The sequence below is a fragment of the Hemicordylus capensis genome, chromosome 1 (genome assembly GCF_027244095.1).
Source record: "Hemicordylus capensis ecotype Gifberg chromosome 1, rHemCap1.1.pri, whole genome shotgun sequence".
Taxonomy (NCBI): Eukaryota; Metazoa; Chordata; class Lepidosauria; order Squamata; family Cordylidae; genus Hemicordylus; species Hemicordylus capensis.
The window spans coordinates 30,556,040-30,579,539 of record NC_069657.1 but is presented as its reverse complement, the minus strand read 5'-3'; the positions used below and the strand labels follow the sequence as shown (position 1 = coordinate 30,579,539).

The following is a 23,500-nucleotide window of genomic DNA, read 5'->3' as shown; positions in this document are numbered from 1 at the left end:
CGAAGTGGTTTGGCACCGTACTGGTTTGGATGAGGTCAGAACTGGTTCGGCGTCATGGGGAGGGGATTGGCACTTCTTGCTGCAATGGCACTGCCCCAAGTACCTGTGTGTGGTGCCGGCATGCACATGGGATCTGTGCATTGCACATACCCATCCCTTGCTGACTCTTGGGTGTGCTTGCATAATCTGCTTTCTCTCGGTACATATGTCCACATATGTACCTTCACTCATGGTAGGGGTGGTGACAGCAGCATCCTCTCTAAAAGAACAGCCTGGGGTAGGCTGCCCTGCCCCTGCTGCTCAGCCACCACCACAGCCGCCACATCCACCTCTTCACACATGTAGGTTCCACTCTGATATAATCTTACACTTGTGGGGGCGGGGGAGTAAGGATTCCCCATTACAAGCATTGGAGAACCCTACAGGGTTGAAAAAGGGTGGCTGGGAGGAAGTAACCTTAAGTACTATGGTGGCGGTGCAGCTCCTTGGCGGTGACAGGCCTGTGGGGATTCCCCAGGTCTTGCTGGTATGCCCCCCCTTCAGCACGGACTGGCAGGGGCCTGGTTCGGGCCTCCATGCAAATGCAGAGACCATTAGAGTGACCTCTGTACATGCGTGAAGGCCATTTGTGTTACCACGTTTTTGTATCACCACCAAATTTGCGTGGTGACCCAAGTGGCCTCCATGCATGTGTGGAGGTCACTCTAACGACCTCTATGCTTGCATGGATGCCCAAACCGGGCCCCTGCTGGCTCGTAGTGATGGGGGGGGGAGTGCTGGTGGGGCCTAGGGGAGCCACCGGTGGCCCATGACCGATGAGGAGCCGCACAACTACCACACATAAGGTAACCTCCTGCCCAGCCCCCTGCCCACCTGTTCCCAAACCTGTAGGGTTCCCCCAATTCTTGTAAAGGGGAATCCTTACCAGATTCCCCTTTGCAAGCACTAGGACTGGGTTGCACTGGGTCAAATCAATTTGACCCAGTTCTAGGCACGAAATGAACTGCCAGCCAGTTTGTTAGAACCGGTTCGCAGGCCGGGCAGTTTGGTTCGAGTTTGGTTTGAACTTGAACCGAACTGCCTGGAGTGGTTCCGTGCATACCCCTAGTCTAGGCTTACTGGTGGTGGCTCTCCAAGGTTTCAGGCAGGAGTCTTTCCCACCTTCAGATGCCAGGGAGTGAACCTGGGACCTTCTGCTTGCCAAGCCTGCTCTTCCACTGAGCTATGGCTCCCCTCCCCCCGCAAAAGGAATATCTTAGCCCCCATCCAATTGCAAACTAAGGCAGACCCTGCTTAGCAGAGGGGACAATCCATGCTCATGCAGAGGTCCAATAAACAATTAGGAAGCCACACTTAGGGTTAATGGGGGCCACCACTGAACTCGGGTCTTACAATGAAGAACACTGGCACAGCCCTTTTATTCTTTGAACTAAGATCCCTTTTACTGCTAGAATATATTAGATGACTCTATCATTCTCCAAGCTATCACCTCCTCTTTGTTCAATCTCTCTCCTGTGGCAAGGTGACTTTCTTTTTCTTTCCTCTTCTCTGTTTGAAACACCATTCTGGTTCCTATTACATGCTTGTATAAGGTTGATTGTCCAGCCTAAACAGTTTTCATATTTCCTTTTCATTTGTTTTGCTTTCTTACTTCTCAGAGGTGCTTTTCACAAGATGGAAGAAACCACTCTTTGTTCTTGGGTCGATAACCCCAGTTGGGAGTCACTAGAGACACAGAGCCTTCAGGTCCGTCCACATGTGTAGAAAAATAGGAGGTGCACAAGTATGGAAAACACACCTCTCTTTGTGAGAAGCACATGTCATATTTTGCATCGTAATCTGCAAAAAAAGCAGGGGCAGAGTGAGCAAAATCCTGCATTATAGTTTCCGCCCTGCTGCTTATTTCAGGTTTTAATCATTTATTTATAAAATTGATCACAAGTTGGGAATGCAGTACCACCAACAGCTTCAGTGGTTAACATTGATATATACACATTTTCTTTTCAAGGTTGAATCCTTCCACATCTCTTACAGTTTCAATCAATCCTGCCATAGCACCTTTTGCATCCAAGTAAAATATGCTTGCTCAAGAATGACTCTTTGGTTATGGCAACCAAGCTCAGGCTGCAGTGAGATCCTAGGGAAATGGGGGGTTGTGGCTCAGTGGTAGAGCACATGCTTTGTATGCAGGTCTCAGGTCCAATCCTGGGCATCTCTGGGTAGGCTGGCCCCTATCAGAAACTTTGGAAAGCTGCTGCCAGTCAGTGCAGATGATACTGAACTAGGGATGTGCACAAAACTGGCTTCCCAGTTCAGTTCAAATCCAAACCGGATTTGAACTGGACTGGACTGGCTCAATTTTGGCTCTTCGAGCCGGCCCCCTCGGTTTGGTTCGAGGTTGAATTGGTTCAGAACCGACTCAAAGACCTGGCGGCGAAGGGGATTTGCCAGTGAGGATTCCACTTTACCAGTAAAGGAGTGGGGAGGCTTCCCTAAGCGTTGGGAGGGGACTCATAAGTACACAGTTTTACTCCCCCCCCCAATGCTTACTCCCCACTCAATGCTTAGGGAAGCCCTCCCCACCCCTTCACTGGTTAAGGGGAATCTGCTGAGGATTCCCCTCTGCTGGTACGTCTTCAAGCCGGTTCCATACTGGCCGGCCTGGTTCCACTCAACTTCGAACCGAAGCTGGTCAGGTTCAGTCTGAGGTTGCGCCTTCAAACCAAACTGGCTCAAAGCCAAGCTGGCTCAGTTTCGAGCTGGCTCACCCACCCCTATACTGAGCAAGTTGGACCGATGGTCTGACTTAGAATAAGGCAGTTTCATATATTCAGCATATGCAGCTTTAAGACTATAAAATCAATGATGCAGCATGACTGAAGGAAATACTAATGCATAAGATCAAGTAACGTGTTACTATTAAAATTTTATTTCACCTATTTATGAGAAAAATGTTATCTCACCTTTTCATTTCAAGACAGAAGCATTCAATGTGGCTTACACAATTCAAGAGAACTGAACTTCTATTTAGCAAGGGGAGAGCAACTGTCCGAACCCCAGCACAACATCCTTCCAATGGCTGTTGCTGGTGTCTAGCTTATGGCCACATTTGCACATAACACAAAACTGGAAGTCCCTTCACCTCTGGTTTCCGAAGCTTTATGTCTGCATGTGTGCAACCACAGTTTGGACCCCCAAAAAGAACCTGTGGTTTCCCTCTCCAAACTCTGAAATGAACCTTCAATAATCATATGGTTTCACTGCCCCCCAACTCTGGTTACATGGTGCCAATGTCACATCTGAATGCTGGCACCGAAGTTTCACCCCTCTGAAACTGGAGTTGAGGAGGAAGCTCCTCCCTTGCTCCAGCTCCTATTGGCTGTGTGGGCTGTCCTTCATGAAAGAAGGAAGCCTGTGCAGCCACTTCCCGCTAGTCTTTACAGTCAGTGAGACTGCAAAGAGGGAGCTCTCTGTTATGTCCGAATTTGGACGAGACATTGGGCGGTGGGAGCGCAGAACCACATTACATCTGAAAGGACTTATATTGCTTCTTAGACTGTGGGTCCTCTTGAGACAGGGGAAACGTATTTATTATTTATTTTTCTATGTAAATATAGTTTAAACATAATAACATATAGCCAACATAGGAGACAAAGTGAGGAAAAGAAAAAAAAGGGAAAAAAACACCTTTTCCAAAGATAGATAGATATCTTATATTTCAAAGCATATACAGTTATTAAAGTTTGAACAGATAGCGGAAAATTCCTCTTCTTTACCTTGCCGACGAAAAAAGAACAGTTCAAATGCTGACAGGGAGCACTTATCAGGAATCCAAAGTTGCAATTCAGGAGTGAATTTGTCCTTCCAGTATTGTATTATAATCTTTTTGGCAACACCCGAAGTGTGAAGAATCCACAATTCTTGATATAGTGCTAGATTCCATATGCTGGCGATGTACCCCAATAAAACGTGAACATCATGTTAGCTACCTTATGAATTTCAAGCTAAGATGCACAATAACCAGACAGGACCAAACATATGTGTAATTGTACCCTCATACAGATTACACTGCCTTCCGCCCTCAGTTATATTCACATGTATTATTATTATTATCCTTGATCATGTTTATGTACTGTAATGTTATTGCAATAAAGCAGGGGGATATATATATATATATATATATATATTCTATGTGAACTGCTTTGAGAATTTTTGTTGAAAAGTGGTACATAAATATTCATAGTAGTAGTAGTAAGAGCAATCAACATCACAATAAAACAAACGAAATAAATCACAGCAAATAAGAACACCAATTAAGAGGGCAATTAAAAGCATATTTTCTTTAAGCAGCAGATAATCCAAGAGACTTCTGAAAAAGTAGTATGTGCATGTGAAAAATCTGGTGACTTTATATAAAGCTGGGGTGCTTGACCTTGGTTCACCGGATGTTGCTGGACTACAATCCCCATAATACCCAGCCACATTGACCATAGGCTGGGAACCCTGATACAATGCCATTTATGACTAACAGTGAGCAAACTAACACACAGTTGGAAACTGTGGAAATCATCTGCTCAAGATCAAGCAAAAGAGTTGAAAAATGGAATTCCCCCAGTGGCTTCTGTACATGCCTGCACAGGGCGTACCTCTATCCTGGAATTAGGACTGTTCTACGTCCTGCCTCTCTCATCTTCAAGCTAAAGAAATCTCTTGCCTCAGCAAAGAACGCCACGTATTGACCTCGCTGCCCTGGAGCAAGATGAATAATGGGGCTGATCAAATGGTTGCAGCTCTTTGATGTTGGTTGAAATCTGTGACTGAAATGGAGAACACAATGACAAGGGGAGGGAAAGGGCCCGTGAATTATGAAAAGTGATTAAAACTGATGAGGAAGTGAAGGTTGCTTTATTGGCAAGAATAAAAACCTAGCTGTGAGGAGAGCAGAGGGATCAAAGGATTTTGCATTGTCTTTACAAAAAGCATCCCTATCTGGATTGAGAGAGGTCAAGGAAGGAGAGAGCATGCATGGATATTCTTCAGGTAATGAATGGTTGAAAAGTAGCTCATTCTCCTTTGAACTGCAGGGGTTCTTAAACCTGGGTCCCCAGATGTTGTTGGACTACAACTCCCATCATCCCCATCTGCAAAGGTCTTTGGCTGGGGAGGCCTGGGCCAAAGGGCAAGAATACTCTGATCCTGAGATGCACAGATTAGTTTAACTTGGCTTCTGGAACTGCAGGTAGTTCATTGTGAGGGACAGTTTTTAGGGTGACGATCTCTAAGCAAGATGCAGGTAGTGTTAGGGAAAGGGAAGAGTCACTTTGCTTTTAACTGGACATCTCTGTAATTACTCTCTTTGGGAATACTGAGTTAGACCATTGGTCTATCTAGCTCAGTATTGTCTACACAGACTGGCAGTGGCTTCTCCAAGGCTGCAGGCAGGAATCTCTCTCAGCCCTATCTTGGAGATGCCAAGGAGGGAATATTTGGAACCTTTTGCATGCATGTATGCAGATCCTTTTCCCAAAGCGGCTCCACACTGTAAGGGGAATCCCTTCCAGTGCTCACACATGGAATCTCCCATGCAAATGCAAACCAGGGTGGACCCTGCTTAACAAAGGGGATGAGTCATGCTTGCTGGCACAAGACCGGCTCTTTCTAGAGGTTGAGCCCACTTGCCTCTATAACTATCATGATCTAGCCCAGGGGTTCTCAAACCTGGGTTCCCAGATATTGCTAGATTACAGCACCCATCACTCCCAGCCACAATACCTACCATTGTGGCTGAGGATGATGGGAGCTGTAGTCTAACAGCATCTGGAGACCCAGGCTTGAGAATCTTTGATTCAGCCAGCTCCAGTGGCTGACCTAAACTTATGGCTACCCCTGGATTCGATAGCCAGCCAGAGACTGAGAAACTGAGGCTGGTCCCAGCAGGCTGTAAGCTTATCTTTACGACAGGAAACAGAAACAAGGTTTCACTTAGGAACATAAGAATAGCCCTGCTGGATCCGGCCCAAGGCCTATCTAGTCCAGCATCCTGTTTCACAGAGTAGCCCATCAGATGCCTCTGAGAAGCCCACAGACAAGGGCTGAGGGCATGCCCTCTCTCTCCTACTGTTGCTCCACTGCAATGGGTATTTAGTGGCATCCTGCCTCTGAGGCTGGAGGTGGCCTATAGCCACCAGACTAATAGCCATTGATAGACCTGTCCTCCATGAAATTATGTATTTCACTTAAAATAATAAATAAATAAATAAAAGCTTTATCTACTGTCTGCCTGTGGGATCACTTCCCATTGTGATGCTAGCACCCAGAGAGATGGGTGGCCATGCCCCATTGGATTTGAGCCGATGAGACAGTGGGATAGTGGCAGCCACAAATGACTGATAAGCTACTCAGCAGGGAGAAGGAAGGGGTGGAGCCATCACCTGCCAGGAATCAGATTGGCTGCAGATCTATTGCTGAGAAAACAGATATATGGTCAGGGCAGAAACATGAGAGGAGGACCAGCAACAGACACACTGGTCTGATGAGTCAGGCTCTGCCCTGAAACCAGCATGCTGGGAGTGTCGGCACCTGTTGAAAGAGGAGGATCTGATGGTGGATCTGAAAGACGGCAGACTGATGGTGGGTGAGGGGGTGGGCAAAGGCTACAATCTTATTCCCATTGAATTCAGTGGGACTGGCTCAATGTGTGGGGGGGAGGGTGCCTCCCTTTGCCACCCTCTGGACACCTGTGCCAGAGAGTCACTGGTATGAAGAGATCAGCATTCCAGGAACAGGACAATGGGTGAAAGGAACTCCGACTCTGGGGATCTTTGCACAATTGAGCTAATGTCAGCTCCACAGCAATCTAGAAGAAATTTCCATGGTGCATGCATTCTTGCAGAGCAGGCCTGCTCAACTTTGTCCCTCCCCCCAGCTATTTCTAGACTACAACTCCCATAATCCCCAGTAGCTGTGGCCAATAGCCAAAGATTATGGGAGTTGTAGGTCAATGTCTGCAGGAGGGCCAAAGTTGAGCAGGCCTGCTGTAGAGCAATCCTGAGAACTTTCCCCCAATTTCCAGTTGGCAATCCACTCACTCCACATGAAGCCAACATCGTCAAGCCAAGTTCAAATTTAAGATTATGGATCTTGGCTTCATGTTGGGTCAGTGCGTTGCCAACCAGAGATTGGGAGAGGTTCTGAGCTCACACACTAAAGCAGTATGTGCACTGTGGGAATTTCTAGATTCCCATGGAGCCAACATTAGATTGATCATGTGAAAACTCTCCGGCTGCCTTTGGACATAACGGCAAATCAGAGGCAAATGTGCCAGAGGTTACAAATTGTGTTTGTCAGTTTCATTGCTGAACTATGGGTCAGTTTTAGCCCTCAGACCTTAATTTATACCTTAGGTCTGTAGGGAGTTTCACCACCGAGTCCTCATGTTTGAAGGCAGCATCGTCTCATCTGAATCCCGGGGTTGAGGGTAGGAAGCTCCTCCCCACTCCGAATGAATTGGCTGCCACAGCTGTCTATCATGCCACCCCTGTTGTCAGTGCCTCCCCCTTTGCAGTCTCCCTGGCTGCATATTGGATCATCTAGGAGCTCATGGGGTGGTGGTGGGGTGGAATGGAGGCAAACTGTGGGTCCACTGGACCCGCTGTTTGCCATTATGCGCAGAGGCGGCCTGTATGTCAGCAGCTTCTGGGCTTGCGGATGAGAGCCATGGACACTACATACAGCTGCCCCATGTGGCAGACTGCTGAACTGCAATGACCTTACTAGGACGCAGAGCTCTCAGGGCCTGGACTGGCTCTGCCCAAGTTAACTATTGGGTGCTTCTAGAACATCGAGGTCTTCTTGTTTACAAAAAGCATCCTGTTTGGATTAAGCGTTTTCTTTAGTATCAAGGTCTTCTTAAGAACCTGACAACAGCCCTGCTGGAGCAGGCCCAAGGTCTATCTAGGCCAGAACCTTGTTTCCCACAATGGCCCACCAGATGCCTGCCTCTGGGAAGCCTGCAATAAGATGTGTCCCCTCTCTTGCCATTGCTCACCGGCAGCTGGTATTTGGAGGTATCCCACCTTTGACCTGGAGGTAGCCTATCGCCATTAGGGGTGTGCATGGAACCGGCTGGTCCAGTTCAGTTCGTGGCTGAACTGGACCCGAACCAGACTGGGCCAGTTCGGCCTGGCACCCCCTTGGTTCAGTTGGTTCACAAGCTTTTTTAAATATGTTTTTACTTTTTTCAAACTTATCCCCTCTTCGGTGGGGTTTCTCCAAGGCGGTGGTGTGTGTGTGTCCGTGGAGGTTCCCTCTCCCCCCACTGGCCTCCCTTGCTTCCAAAACCGGCCCATTCAGCCGTTCTTCAGCATGTTTGAGCTTTCCCCCCCAGTTCGGCGGCCATTTTGGGGGCCGACATGCCTGTACAAAGGGCCTCTGCGTGGCCTGGCATTTTGTTCTTGTGGATTGGCCCTGGGAACCCCTGGTTCTTGTATTGTGAGAGCGGGAGAAATTTCTTTCTTTCTCTCTCTACTCTCTCCACACTGTGCATAATTTTGTAAACCTCTATCCTGTCTCCCCTTAGTTGGCTTTTCCCCTAAACCAAAAAGCCCCTAGTCTTGGTCCTAGTGCCTACAATTCCCAGTTTTTCTGCTTGGCTTTGTCCCCTGGCTTTGCCTCTGACTCTTGGCTTGCTTCCTGGTACCCGTTTCTAGTTTGTCTGCTCAGCTTGACTCCTTGCTGTGACTGAATTTGCTTCTAGCTCCCAGTTCCTGGCCTGTTCCCTCCACTCCTGGTTCACTTCTTGGGCCTCTCTGCCTTGACATTGGACTTTAACTATCCTGCAGTGAGTGACCACCCACAGCCCAGCCTTGCGGGTGTCCTAGGTGAAGGTGAAGGAAACTCTATGCTGTCCCCTAAAGCCTGCTCACACCTGCTTTTCTTAAAAATAATTTCAAGTAGTTCAAGAAGAAAAACCTAATTTAAAAAAACCCCATAATCATCATAGCATTTTCAAAGGCAGCAATAAAAGCAGCATAAAACAACTCGCAGTACTAACAAGCAATCAGCAGAAATAAAATAGCACGGCTCAAAAAGGAAACACAGCAAAATTAAGAAGAAAAAGATGGCAGAAACCCAGCTGGTGTAATAAAGTGCTGGACTTGGAGCAGGGAGACCCAGGCTCAATCCTTTGCTAATAATAATAATAATAATAATAATAATAATAATAATAATAATAATAAAAAATAGGTGCCCTGGGTGCAGTTCCAAAAGACCTTGAAGAGCACCTCAACACCATAGGGGCCACAGAAATCACCATCAGCCAATTACAAAAAGCAGCTTTACTGGGAACAGCCTATATTCTGCGACGATATCTATAACCATTGAAAATAAAATTCTGGCATCCCAGGTCCTTGGGAAGGACTCGATGTCTGGATAAAACAAACCAGTCAATAACACATGTCTGACTGTGTAAACAAGAAATAACAACAACAACAACAACAACAACAACAACAGAATTAATAAGTGAAAGAGCAAAGAAAATTAAAAATTGGACTGCGCCAGGCGACGATGAACTGCATGGCTTTTGGCTTAAACACCTAACAAGCCTTCATAAACAACTATCAAAACAGTTCAATCACATTTTGCAAGGAGGTGATATTGAACAATGGCTAACAACTGGGAAAACTCATCTCATCATGAAAGACCCAGCAAAAGGTGCAGTTCCAAGTAATTATAGACGATCACCTGCCTGCCAACCATGTTCAAATTGTTAACTGGAATAATTGCAGATGAAGTGATGCAACACGTATTAACTAACAAACAGCTTCCAGTTGAACAGAAAGGAAATTGCCCCAACACCAGAGGCACAAAAGACCAGCTGCTGATTGACAAAATGATTTTAGAATACTGCAAGAGAAGAAAAACCAATCTAAGTGTTGCATGGATTGACTACAAGAAAGCCTTCGATTCATTGCCTCACACATGGATACTAAAATGTTTAGAAACAACTGGTGTCAGCAAAAACATTCAGGTATTTACAAAAAAAGCAATGAGCATGTGGAGTACACAGTTAACAATCAATGGCGAGACACTTGGACAGGTTAGCATTAGAAGAGGCATTAAATCTATATATAGTAAGTATAATTTTTACACACGCACACACAACATATATAACCGCCCTGAGTAATCTCTCTCTCTCTCTCTCTCTCTCTCTCTCTCTCTCTCTCTCTCTCTCTCTCTCTCTCTCTCTCTGATGTTTAGATCTCTGAACTGGCTAAAATTCAAGCTGAGCCGGGGTTCTAGTTTGGGGGCACAAAACCGAACACCGGTTTTGTGCACACCCCTAGGCCCTGGAACCAGAGTTGAGGGAGGAAGCTCCTCCCTGAACTCCAGCGTGATTGGCTGTGAGGGCTGTCCTTCAGTAAAGAAGGAAGCCTGCACAGCCAGCTCCCCTGCCTCTCTGCAGTCTCACTGTCAGCAGAGAGATTGCTCTCCTGTACACCCGAATTTGGACGGGAGAGCGGAGGGAGGGGGCACAGCATGGTGGGTCCGTGGGACCTGTGGTTCCACGTTACATGCGAATGCAGCCCATGGAGATGATAATGCCAACTAGATGGTGCTGGAAGAAATGGCTGTGTAGTGGTCATTTTACAGGCACCTATCGGATGAATCTGCTAGCCTCTCTTATATCCGGTCTGGGTGAGAATGCCACTCCTTCTGAAGTCTTCATAGTCCTGCTCAGCTACTCCTCTCAGACTGAGGCATTTTATGAGGCTAATTAAAATTTTTGACCAGGTTTCATTTGTTTACTAATTATGTTTCTCTGCAGTCAAGCAAAAAGAAAAAAGAGAAGAGTCATTTGTCTTATGCATACATCACTATCAGAAGAATTGTCAAGCACTATAAATCTCAAGAATCAAAGCATTATGGGCATCATCCTGTCTTATAGGCGGCAAATATTCCTGTGAATGGTTCCAAGATCATTCAGCCAATGAGTGCCAGCAAAATGTCATTCGAAGTCCTAAAGCACATCTACATGCAAGGGCTGTTTAATTTAGCCACGTGTTGTCTGTGGCCCGTGGAACCCACAATTAGGTTTCCTCTGTTGCCTCTAAGCAGTCAGGTGTCTGTGGGCAGAGTGGGAGCTGGGGCGGGGCGGAGGGGTGGAATGGAAGGTGAAGTATACCTTTATTCATCAGAAAAAGGTTCTGCCACTGCCCAGCATCTTGTACGGGCAATCCACCACACATCCCGTCCCTGCCACACAGCTGGCCAATGAGCCTGCATGGTGGCCAGTTGAGCAGCAGGGGCAGGGCACATGTCGGGTTGTCTATGTGGGATGCCAGGCAGCAGTGGCAGGAATGTTTATCTATCATTAAAGTTATATTCTACCTTCCACTCTGCCCCCTGACCCAATGTCCACCAGCCACCACAGCTTCTGGACATCCAACAGGCAAACCATGGTTTAGAGCTGCGTGCCTGCTTTGTTTACCATCTGCTCAGGACTCATCTTCATACATTCATAAGTTCACTCCTGCTTCCATGGTGTAGCAGCCTGGCGCAGTAGCTGAAGCCGTACAAAGGCACCCCTGGCCACTGCCTCCACCTGAGCTTCCAAAAGCAGAGCCGGGTCCAGCAATACCCCCAAGCTTGCTCCTTCAAGGGGAGTGCAACCTCCTCCAGAACCACTAAAATCTCTTCATCTCGATTAGCTCTCCTACTGACCAACATTACCTCCATCTTGTCTGGATTCAGTCTCAGTTTATTAGCCCACATCCAACCCATCATGGCCTCCAGCCCCCATTCAGGACATCCACTGCCTCCCTAGGATCAGGTGACAAGGAGAAATAGAGCTGAGTGTCATCTGCATATTGCTGACAACTCAGTCCAAGTCCCCGGATCACCTCTCCCAGTGGTTTCATGTAGATGTTAAACAGCATGGTGGGCAAAACCTAACCCTGTGGGACCACACAGGCCAATGGCTAAGGAGCGAAGTAATTGTCCCCCAGCACCACCTTCTGGACCCTCCACCCAAGAAAGTACCGGAGCCACTCCAAAGCAGTACCTCCGATTCTCATACTTGAGAGGTGGCCCAGAAGGATATCATGGTCAATGGTATCGAACACCACTGGGAGGTCCAGCAGAACCAACAGGGACACACTCCCCTTGTCTAGTTCCCGGCATAGGTCACCCACTAGAGCGACCAAGGCAGGTCATCCACTAGTGTGGCCAAGGCAGTTTCAGTCCCATATCTGGGGCGGGAGCCAGATTGAAAACGGTACAGATAATCCAAATCATCCCTCTGCAGCTGGGACGCCACCACACGCTCTATCACCTTGCCCAAAAATGGAAGGTTAGGAACAGGTCAATAGTTGTCTGGGTTGGAGGGATCAAGGGAGGGCTTATTTAATAATGGCCTTACCATTGCTCCTTGAGGCACGATGGCATCCTACCCTCCCTTATTAATGAAGCATTAATAATCACCTCTAACCATCTGCCTGTACCCTCCTTGGCAGCTTTTATTAGCCATGAAGGGCAAGGGTCAAGAGCACACGCTGTCGCCCACACACTGCCCAGGATCTTGTCCACATCCTCAGGCTGCAACAACTGAAAAGAATCCAACACAATAGGACCAGATGGTACCAGAGGCATGTCTGCCGGAGCTGCGAAAACTCTGGAGTCCAAATCAGCACGGATGCGAGCAACTTTATCCGCAAATTGACACGCAAACTGATCACAGCGGGCTGTAGATTATTCATCCCCCACTACCTGGGGGGATGTGTGGAGCAATGTCTTTGCTACACGAAACAGCTCTGCTGGTCTGCACTGAGCAGATGCAAAGGAGGCAGTGAAAAAGCGTTTCTTCTCTGCCCCCACCGTCACGGAGCAGACCCGAAATGGACTGTAGACCTTGTGTGGTCAGATTCATCACGACTCTTTCTCCAGCGTTGTTCCAGCTGTCGCCTGAGTTGTTTCATCACCCTAAGCTCCAAAGAAAACCAAGGAGCAGAATGGGCTCCACCAAGCCAGAGAGGGAGTTTAGGAGCAACCATGTCAACAGCCTGAGCTGTCTCTCCATTCCAGAGATTCACCAGGGCCTCAACAGAGTCACCAGCTCTGGACACTGGAAACTCCCTGAGGGCCATCTTGAAACCAAGTGGATCCATAAGCCTTCAGGGGCAGACCATTCTAATCAGCCCACCTCCCCTGCAGAGGGCAGACGGAGCAGTCAAACTAAGCCCCACCAGATGATGATCTGTCCATGACAAGGGAGTTGTCTCAAACTCTCCCACCTCCAGATCATTTATTCCCTGGTCGGCAAAAACCAGATCCAGAGTATGTCCTGCCATGTGGGTAGGGCGCGATACCAGCTGAAACAGGCCCATGGTTGCCATGCAGGCCATGAAATCCTGAGCTGCACCTACTAGGGGGCCTCAGCATGGACATTGAAATCCCCCAAGACAATAAGTTTGGGAGAACCCAAGGCCATCTCCGAGATCACCCCCGCCAGCTCAGGTAGGGAGACTGAAGTGCAGCGGGGTGGTTGGTAGACCAACAGAATCCCCAGCCTATCTCGGAGGCCCACCCTCAAGGACAAACATTCGAAATTCTGAGACTGCCTGACCGGGCATCTGGAAATGGGGAGGATCTCTCGATAGATGACTGCAATGCCTCCTCCCCGACTCTCCAGGCAAGTTTGCTGCATGATCAGAGGACAGAGCTGGAGGACAGAGCTGAGAGAGACCAACCCCACCCAGATCATCCAACCAGGTCTCTGTCACACATACCAGGTCAGCATGCTCATCCACAATCAAATTGTGGATGAGAGACGTTTTAGCGTTAACCAACCTGGCATTCAACAGCAGCACCCTAATCCTTGAGGGAGTGTTCTCGGAGCTCCCTGGGGCCACAGGGTTGGGAGAAGAGCTGGAAAATGTCCTCAGTTGCCTGGACTGTTTCCCCCTCTAACAGCCTGCCCATTAAAGATGAGTGCAAATCCATCTTTGATTAGGATACACACCCTTCATTTCTGAAGTCCTTAAGGCAATGGGAAGCTGAATAGTGGCTGACATCCTGATTAACCAAGAACAAGTGGTACAGAAGAAATAGCAGTGCTTCTTAAGAGTTCCAGATTAATGCTGCACCAATGCTAGTCTGTGTTTTTGTGTGTATGTAATTTCAACAAACTCCTCTTCCCCAGGAAGCCTTCTCTGCCACCCAAAAATTTGTCCCCAAGGACTGTGTGACCCTCAGGGACATATTTTTCGGTGGCTCAGAGTGCATTCTAGGGAAGGGGAGATTGTCAAAATTTGCCCCCACCACTGATCCAGAAGTGGAGCCGAATTAGTTGAACTTTTCAGAAGCACAGGGGCTTCAGGATGCCAGCCACTGTTCTTTCCGACAGGGAGGGTGGAAGCTAAAGCAAGCTGTGCTTTGGAATTTCTTCCTCTGAGAGTTTAGGCAGAGCCAAAAGTGTTACAACAGAAATTGCCAATGTACAGTCCTTTCCCTAAATTTCAAAAATCTCTCATAAAGCATCTAACTAGCTCCCACTACCCCTATATTATGAAAATCAAATGGGCAGTCAGTTCAGCCGGTAGTGTCTGTTTCTCACCACTAGGTGGCTACAGTTTTGAGCTTTTTTCCTTTCTTTTTCAGAAAGGTTTATGCTTGGCCTATCAATCCATCTTCATCCCCGAGAATTTAAATTTGCTTCCACATCCCCAAACAATGCCATTGTAATTCCGGGATGTAGGAACCATCTTATCTTAGGTGGAACATATACTGATGGGCCTATTCAAGACATTGTCTTGTTCAGCCTTTCAGAAATTTCTATCGCTTCCCCTCCCACCCCCCACCCCCATTATGTTAGCTGTAGGTTGGTGGGGGCTGCAAAATCCACTTTAAAAGTACAATAGTTCTAACCTGAAAGATTTCTGGAGGGCATCAAATCCATAGCGGAAAGCCATCCTATGATGCAAATGAGCACGCCTTTTCATATTGGATTTTTAAAAAAAGGTGTAGAGGTACATAAAACTTCTCTTTTTCCCATGTGAAGGCAGTAATAATAAGACAGCTCTAAAAGACTAAGAGGCATAATCATACCCCAGAGCAAAGTTTTAATTTGATTTAAACCTAAAGCTGTCCAAGTCCAAGACTCTAATATTCAGGTACAGGATCTGCTGAAATTGCGGGGCTGTTAGCAAAATAAATCTTGCCAGGGGCTTGCGTTTGCTGAGTGTCATTGATGAGCACTCGGCTATTCTCCTAAATGATTTGCTCATGATTGCAGTTAATACAGGAGAGATGCTTAATTAGGTGTAGTAGGACTGATAGCACTCTCAGCTCTTTGGCTTTTCTGCCAATAGGAAAATCTGCCTCTATGGAAAATCTAGGCCATGTGGACACTTAACATGCAGGGACCTTCTCTTCCCAGAGTGGCTCCATCCCCTAAGGGGAATGCAGGCATGTGGCTTCTTCAACAGCCAAGATCCTGTCCCTGCTGCTAGTGGAATATAGGAAGCTCTTATACCGAGTCAGACCACTGAGCCATTTAGCTGACTATGGCCTGCAGTGACTGGCAGCAGCTCTCCAAGGTCCAAGGAATTTATCTTAGCCCTACCTAGGGATGCCAGGGAATGAACCCGAGACCCTCTGCATGCAAGTATGCAGATGCTCTTCCACTGAGTTTTGACTCCACCCCTTAAGGGGAATATCTTACATCAGGGGTTCTTAACCTTGGGCCCCCAGATGTTGTTGGACTACAACTCCCAGAATCCCCAGCCACAAAGGCCATGTCTGGGGATTCTGGGAGTTGTAGTCCAACAACATCTGGGGGCTCAAGGTTAAGAAACCCTGTTTTACATCACTCATATGTAGTCTCCCACCCAAATGCAAACCACGGTGGACCTTGCTTGGCAAAGGGGACAAATTAATGCTTGGCAAATTAATGCTTGCTACCAACTAATGGAGCAGCGGGGAAATGATTTGCCTAGCGAGCAAGAGGTTGCTGGTTTGAATCCTCCCTGGTATGTTTCCCAGAATATGTTTCCCAGACTATGAGAAACGCCTATATTGGGCAGCAGCAATATAGGAAGATGCTGAAAGGCAACATCTCATACTGTGCGTGAGGAGGCAATGCCAAACCCCTCCTGTATTCTACCAAAGACAACGACAGAGCTCTGTGGTCACCAGGAGTTGACACTGACTTGATGGCACACTTTACTTACTTTTCTTACTTACCACAAGACCAGCTCTCCTAGCCAGAGGATGGGGGCTGCTGTGTGCTCTTTAAACTGTGTATCTTCACTCCTGTGTTGCTCCTGCCATTATTCCCAATAGGTGAATAAGTATCTATCTATCTATCTATCTAGTGGAGAGGAGAGCTGGTCTTGTGGTAGCAAGCAGGACTTGTCCCCTTAACTAAGCAGGGTCTGCCCTGGTTGCATATGAATGGGAGACTTGATGTGTGAGCACCATAAGATAATCCCCTCAGAAGATGGAGCCGCTCTGGGAGGAGCATTTAGGTTCCAAGTTCCCTCCCTAGCATCTCCAAGATAGGGCTGAGAGAGATTCCGGCCTGAAACCTTGGAGAAGCCGCTGCCAGTCTGTGTAGACAATACTAAGCGAGATGGACCTATGGTCTGACTCAGTATACGGCAGCTTCCTATGTTCCTATGTTCTATGTTCCTATCTATCTATCTATCTATCTATCTATCTATCTATCTATCTATCTAATTTGTCTACCACCCCAAACTTATATCTCTGGGCAGTTTACAACAACATAAAACAAGTTAAAACACAAAAGTAAAAACCTCAAAACAAGTTAAAACACAGTTAAATTAAAAAGCTTGGGTGAAAATTTAAATCTGTGGGGACTTTTAAAAGAGATAGGGAAGCTCTTATCTCAAAAGGGAGTGCATTCCAGAGTCTTGGGGCAGCGAGTGTAGTGGTTAGAGTGCTGGACTAGGACCAAGGAGACCCGAGTTCAAATCCCCTTTCAGCCATGATACTTGCTGGGTGACTCTGGGCCAGTCACTTCTCTCTCAGCCTAACCTACTTCACAGGGTTGCTGTGAGGAGAAACTCAAGTATGTAGTACTCTGGGCTCCTTGGAGGAAGAGCGGGATAAAAAATGTAAAAAAAACAACCAATCCCCCCCCAAAAAAATAACCCCTGCAATTGTACTCGAGAGCAAGGATTTAATTTGATTTAAACCTACTGCCGTCCATGTCAGTGCATGCCTCTCCCTTCCATGAGTAGCGTGCTGCGCGGTATGTATGCCACTGACATCCTAGAACTTCATTGCTAGGGCAAGGTGCCACTAAACTTCTTAAAAACTCCGTTCCCTTTTGCTTAAGGGACTACCTCATTAATGATATTGTCTCTTGGCACATGCAAAGGATGTGATCATATGAAACTGTCTTACAGTGGCCCACATGATGGGCAGCATTATCACTCCTTAGCCTTGCAACCCGGGGCTACTGCAGAATAGGAATGCAGCCCTGACACTGGTCAGAAAGGATGACAGCACTAATAAATTCATTTTAAAAAAATTACCAAATGAACAAAAAACAAAAGCAATGGAAAATTATTGTTCAGCTTTCTGCATTCATAATGGACCCAAAAATGTTGATTTTGAGGATAGCATTGAGTGACACTGATAACAGTGAACCTACTAGGAAATTTATTGGATAGCTGCCATGAGATCTTCCCCCCAAAACCTTACTTAAAGCATGCCTGGCTAGCCATGGCTTTCTTGAAACCTGAAGGGTGCTCAGTTTGTTCAGAGCACCTTACTCAGTGAAATATTGATCAAAGCCAGCCCCTGCGGATGCTACTGTTCCATCCAACATTCAGTAGATTAGACTACAAAGTCTACCTAAGTTATGGCATAGAATCTATAATTAAATGAAAAGTTTTGTGTTTCCAGGCCTGTGGGTAGCAGTTGGGTCCTGCAGCAGTGGGGTACTATTCTGTTGGCCCAAAGTGCACTTTTTATCATATATCAAAGTCCTGTTTATCAACTTGTGGCATATCAGTGCAATCTCTTATGGCTGCCAGGTGGCCATTCCTTCCCTTAGCTAGACTATTGGTTAATACTCCAAGATGCTGGAGTGTGGTTTCCTCAATGGGAACGAATGGTTGGGAGATACCTGGAGATATCCCTTGAGTGTTGGCAAGAAGGCATCACTGGAGCTTGGGGAAGCAGACACACCCCATCCTCCCAGGAGGGAGAAGGAGCTGATGTAAAGTGTGTGTGAAGAAACAGCAGGAAAGAAGAAGAAGAAGAAGAAGAAGAAGAAGAAGAAGAAGAAGAAGAAGAAGAAGAAGAAGAAGAAGAAACAGCAGTTTGGCAGAAGCCCTGTTCTGTTCAGACATGCAAAGAAGGGCCTGTAATCATGTATGGTGTCTTCAGAGCATGCCCGGAAGCAGTGATGTAGTTGCAGATTCAGAAATGCAGGCACTCTCCATGACAGCTGCCATGGCCATGGCCTTGCCCACCCCAACAGCCATAGATGCCAAAAAGTACTGGCACTCTGTCCCGGCACGTCCCCCTTCCACTTACACCTCTGCCCGGAAGTCCCACTCTAACACTGACACACCATGCAGGGATGGATCTACCACTGAGTGATCGTGTGCTCTGCACACGGGATGCCAGGAGGGAGGCTGTGCAGGAGCCACCAAGGGGAAACGCCACACTCACCTGCCATTCACCTTCACCACAGCCTCCCCCATTCACCTGCTGCTGGCCTCTGCTAGATCTGCCCCCCGCTGCCACTGAGGCCAGCTTTCTTCTGTTCGCTAGCCCAGATGCAGTATAACAATGTCACTGCCTGGCAGCTGTGATGGGCTTGTGTTGGAGCAGTGAATTGATTACACACTATTGTGGTTGGCAAAGGGAAGCATAAATGGACAGTTTTCACAGTTTTCACAGTACAAGGAAGAAGTGGGCCCGCCCAGGGATTTGTACTGGGACCAGTGCTCTTTAACTTGCTCATAAATGACCTAAAAGTTGGGGTAAGCAGAAAAGTGCCCCAATTTGCAGATGACACGAAACTATTGAGGGTAGTGAAATGAGGAGCTCCAAAAGGATCTCTCCAAACTGGGTGAGTGGGCAACAAAATGGCAAATGCGGGTCAGTGTAAGCAAGTGTAAAGTGATGCATATTGGGGCAAAAAACCCCAACTTCACATATACACTGATGGGGTCTGAGCTGTTGATGACTGACTAGGAAAGAGATCTTGGGATCCTGGTGGACAGCTCGTTGAAAGTGTCAACTCAGCGTGAGGCAGCTGTGAAAAAAGGCACATTCCATGCTAGGGATCATTAGGAAGGAGACTGAAAATCAAAATGCTAATACTATAATGCCCTTATACAAATCTATGGTGTGGCCACATTTGGAGTATTGCATACAGTTCTGGTCACTGTGTCTTAAGAGGGACATTTTGAACTGGGAAATGTGCAGAAGAGGGCAACCAAGATGATCAGTGGCCTGGAGCACCTTGCTTGGGGCAAGGCTACAGTATCTAGGGCTTTTTAGTTTGGGAAAGTGGCAATTATGGAGAGACATGATAGGAGTATGAAATTATGCATGGAGCAGAGAGAGTAGACAGAGAGAAATTTATCTCCCTCCCTTACAACACTAGAACCAGGGGTCATCCCATGAAACTGAAGGCCAGGTAATTTAGGACAAACAACAGGAATTACTTTTCCACACAGCGCATAAATAATTATGGGAATTCTGTGCCACAGGATGTGGCAATGATCACTAGCTTGGGTGGCTTTAAAAGGGGCTTAGACAAATTCATGGTGGACAGGTCTATCAACAGCTACTAGTCTGGTGACTAAAGGCCACCTCTGGCATCAGAGGCAAGATGCCTCTGAATACCAGTTGCAGGGGAGCAACAGCAGGAGCGAGGGCATGCCCTCACCTCTTCCTGTGAGCTTCTCAGTGGGGCCATTGTATAAAAAAGAATGCTGGACTAGATGGGCCTTGAGCCTGATCCAGCAGGGCTGTTCTTATGTCCTTATGTGCTAAGCAAGCTGGCTGTGACAGTGGTGCTGAGCAGTGCTGCACAGACCTGTGGCAGGCAGATGGAAGTGCGAATATGCCTCCATGGCTAAGATTACAGCTTACTTAAGGAACAATTCAGATGAATTATTTGCTCTAGCTTGGGAACCTTTTATAATTTTTAATACAGCATCTGGTCAACATCCAATCCCAAGATTTGGTTTTTCTTGAGTATGAGATTGATTAATTCATTGTTCTTCGTTCTCTGCAATATCTGATGAGAGGGGGAGAGTTGGGGGCAAGTTGGTAAGGGAGGGAAGTTGAATCTTGGAACTTTATTTATAATTTTTGGACTGTTACTTATATTTGGATTGTTACTTATAATTTCTGGAAGTTCAAGAGATGTACTGTATACATGCTATTTTTATTTTTTAATAAACAAAAATGATTTACAAAAAAAAAAAAAAAGGAAGGGGAAAAAGGAAGTGGGTGATCTGGGCCCATGGAGGCCAGTAGTGATATAGGGAAGGGATTCCAGTGACCCCAACTAGAACAGAGCAAGCATATGTGAGAAGAACCAAGCCCATTAAGAGCCCTTAAGGCAGACATTTAAGGTCCAAATACTTTATAAAGTTTATTAAGGAAGTTACATACTTGGACAGCAAGCCTGTGCCCCTGAGTGTAATGTCTTCATAGTGGGAGAGCAGAAAAAGGAAGGAAGGAAGGAAGGAAGGAAGGAAGGAAGGAAGGAAGGAAGGAAGGAAGGAAGGAAAAAGGCAACAAGCTGATATAAAGAGGAGGGGGAGACCTGAGAGTATCAGTCTACCAATCAGAAGCCAGAGCAGAGAGAGAGAGAACAAGAGTAAGAAAAGAAAGAGTTAGACCCTTGCTTACCATCTCTATTCCCAATGCCCCTAGTGGTCACTAGGATAGCAGTTGTAACAAGTTGATGCTCCTGGATTTGTATCTCCCACAAGTGACAGGAGGTGGGTGAGGCTTCACCACCAAAAATTGTAGATACAGGCTACTGCCATGCCACTGGCACTGATATTCTCACACTTAACGACATCTGTCTGAAGAGGCAAATGCCACCCGTGAGACTGTGGGCATTTCTGTGATCAGAAGGCTGGGGCACCCCAGTCTTCCAATCACCTAAATGCTCACCATCATGCATGTGTTTGCCTCTTCAGAGAAACACCATAATTGTGGAGGGCATGGCAACATGAAGCTTCTCAGTGTGTCAGTGGTGGGACAAGTGTTGCGGTGTGGAGTGCTTAGGATGCTATGCTGTGGAGCACAGGGCCTCTTTTTTGGGAAGTGGGACAGGAGCGAAGGTGGGAAAAGATGCTCTGAACTGGGCTACAATCATTCCTGGCAGAAAAAGATGCCCAGAGCATCATTAGACAGACAGATGTGAGGATCTGCTAACACCAGCCCTAAATCATCCTACTGCTTGAAAAGAGGATGCAGAGGTTATCGACTTAATACAGCTGACACAATTCCTTAGGGAGGGAGGCAATTCTCTGACTAAGTTACTGTCTTTTATAATAGGTAGTATGAGACTACTCTGTTTCCCTGTCTTTCTATTGGCTTGTTTTTCTTCCGAAAAACCTCAAATGTTGCAAATATGCACAATGGTGTTGCTCTGTGAAGTTCTCTTGCACAAATTTGGGGATTCCGTATATGCTTTTCTGCTTTTCAGTTTTCATTCCACATCTTTCAGCCAATCTGCATTGAACTAGACTGTAACAGATCCTACACATTCAGTTTTCAGCTAACTAGCCATTTCATTTTGGTGGGGTACACATCTTTGCCACCCAAATACTTAGACTGTACAAATATTTGGTTTCTTTTCCTTTTCCCGGTCTTATTCTCTTGGTTACCACTACTTCAGTGTTACCAACCCTCTGGACCTTTTCCTCCTTCCCAGATTAGTCATCATTAGGCACTTGGTAGGGTTGCAATGAAGGCCTTGGAAAGGATATTTAGATGCCATGATGTGTCTACACCTACAAAGATTAGAATCGTTCGGACTATGGTTTTCCCTGTGACACTCGATGGATGCAAAAGCTGGACTTTGAAGAAGCAAGATAGAAAAAGCATTGATGCTTTTGAACTTTGTGCTGGAGAAGACTTCTGAGGATACCATGGACAGCCAGGAAAACAAACAAATGAATCATAGAACAAATCAATCCAGAATCTTCACTCGAGGCACAAATGACCAGGCTCAAACTATCATATTCTGGACACATTATGTGAAGATCCAGCTCCCTTGAGAATTCCATAATTCTGGGGAAAGTTGAAGGAAAGAAGAGAAGAGGAGGACCAGCAGCAAGGTGGATGGACTCGATTATGACAGCAATGAATGTACCACTGAGAGACCTTAAAGGCCAAGTTGAAGACAGATCATCCTGGAGAGAATCTATCTATGTGGTCACTAAGAGTCGACACCGACTTGACAGCACTTAATCAAACATCAGTCAATCAGATTAGTCATATGTGTAATCCCATCAGGTCAGGGATTATGTTGTGAATGGGATGACATAATGTTGTATATCCAATCAGATTTCGCTATTAGCCTTATTCACACATTATTTCCAGAACTCTTCCAAAGAGTGTACAGTGTACACAGGTACAGATCTGTACAAAGGTAGAGCTATTCACACATGTTCAAAACAGGTACAGCAGTGCACTTCCTATCATACTGTGCATTTTAGAGGCCTGTATCCAGGCTCACTTTTAAAACGAATGCAGGTACAGTCCTTCACACAAATACATGTCCAAATCTACAGATACCTGATATCTGAATAGGGCTATTATAAGGATGTGCAGAACACTCAAGCTTGGAACGTTCTCACTTGAAACGAGTTGTTGCAAGTGTTTTGTTCTGAAATGGAACACCCTTCAAATAAAAGCTCGTTCCATTGGAACAACCGGTCGAGCTCAGAATGGAACACTCGCAACAACCTGTTTCAAGTGTGAACATTCTGAGCTTGAGCATTCTGCACATCCCTAGGCTATTGTTAACATCCCATTCCAACTTCTGTTGTATTAAAAGTTAAGTTGTGTGATAAAGGCTTTAGGCATGGGGTGGAGAAAACAGACAGAAGCTAAAGATTTTTAAATACAAACAAGAAATTTTACTTTGAAAACAGTTCAATTTAAAATAGTAGTTCCTTTGGAAAATTTAGTACCACAAAAGCAATCATATGAGCACAAGGAAGAAATAAAATGTGATCAAAATGCATCCAAACTGAGCTTTCTAACACTGGGCCTTAACTTCAGAGTCTTTACCCAGAGTCTTCTTCAATCATTTCAGCTTCTCCAGCAAACCCGGTTTGTCCATTGTTTAGCTTTAGGTCCTGCTCTCACTTCACAGTTCTGGGGTTTCAACCCCAGACTGCTGATGAGTGATTCAGCTCTCCAGAGAGATTGACTCTCTCCTAGTGATTTTTCAGCTCTCTTTATCAGCAACTCTTTTCAGTTCTTC

The 23,500-nt window shown here is 46.4% G+C and overlaps 1 long non-coding RNA gene across 1 annotated transcript; it reads right to left on the bottom strand.

Moving 5' to 3' along the window:
• Positions 1-1,370: 1,370 nt before the first annotated feature.
• Positions 1,371-22,922, bottom strand: LOC128339643 (uncharacterized). The gene is made up of 4 exons (XR_008313144.1): positions 22,807-22,922; positions 4,647-4,817; positions 3,777-3,946; positions 1,371-1,839 (listed from the first exon to the last, which is right to left on the bottom strand). It is a non-coding gene; the product is annotated as an uncharacterized LOC128339643 (long non-coding RNA).
• Between the last annotated feature and the right edge of the window lie 578 nt (positions 22,923-23,500).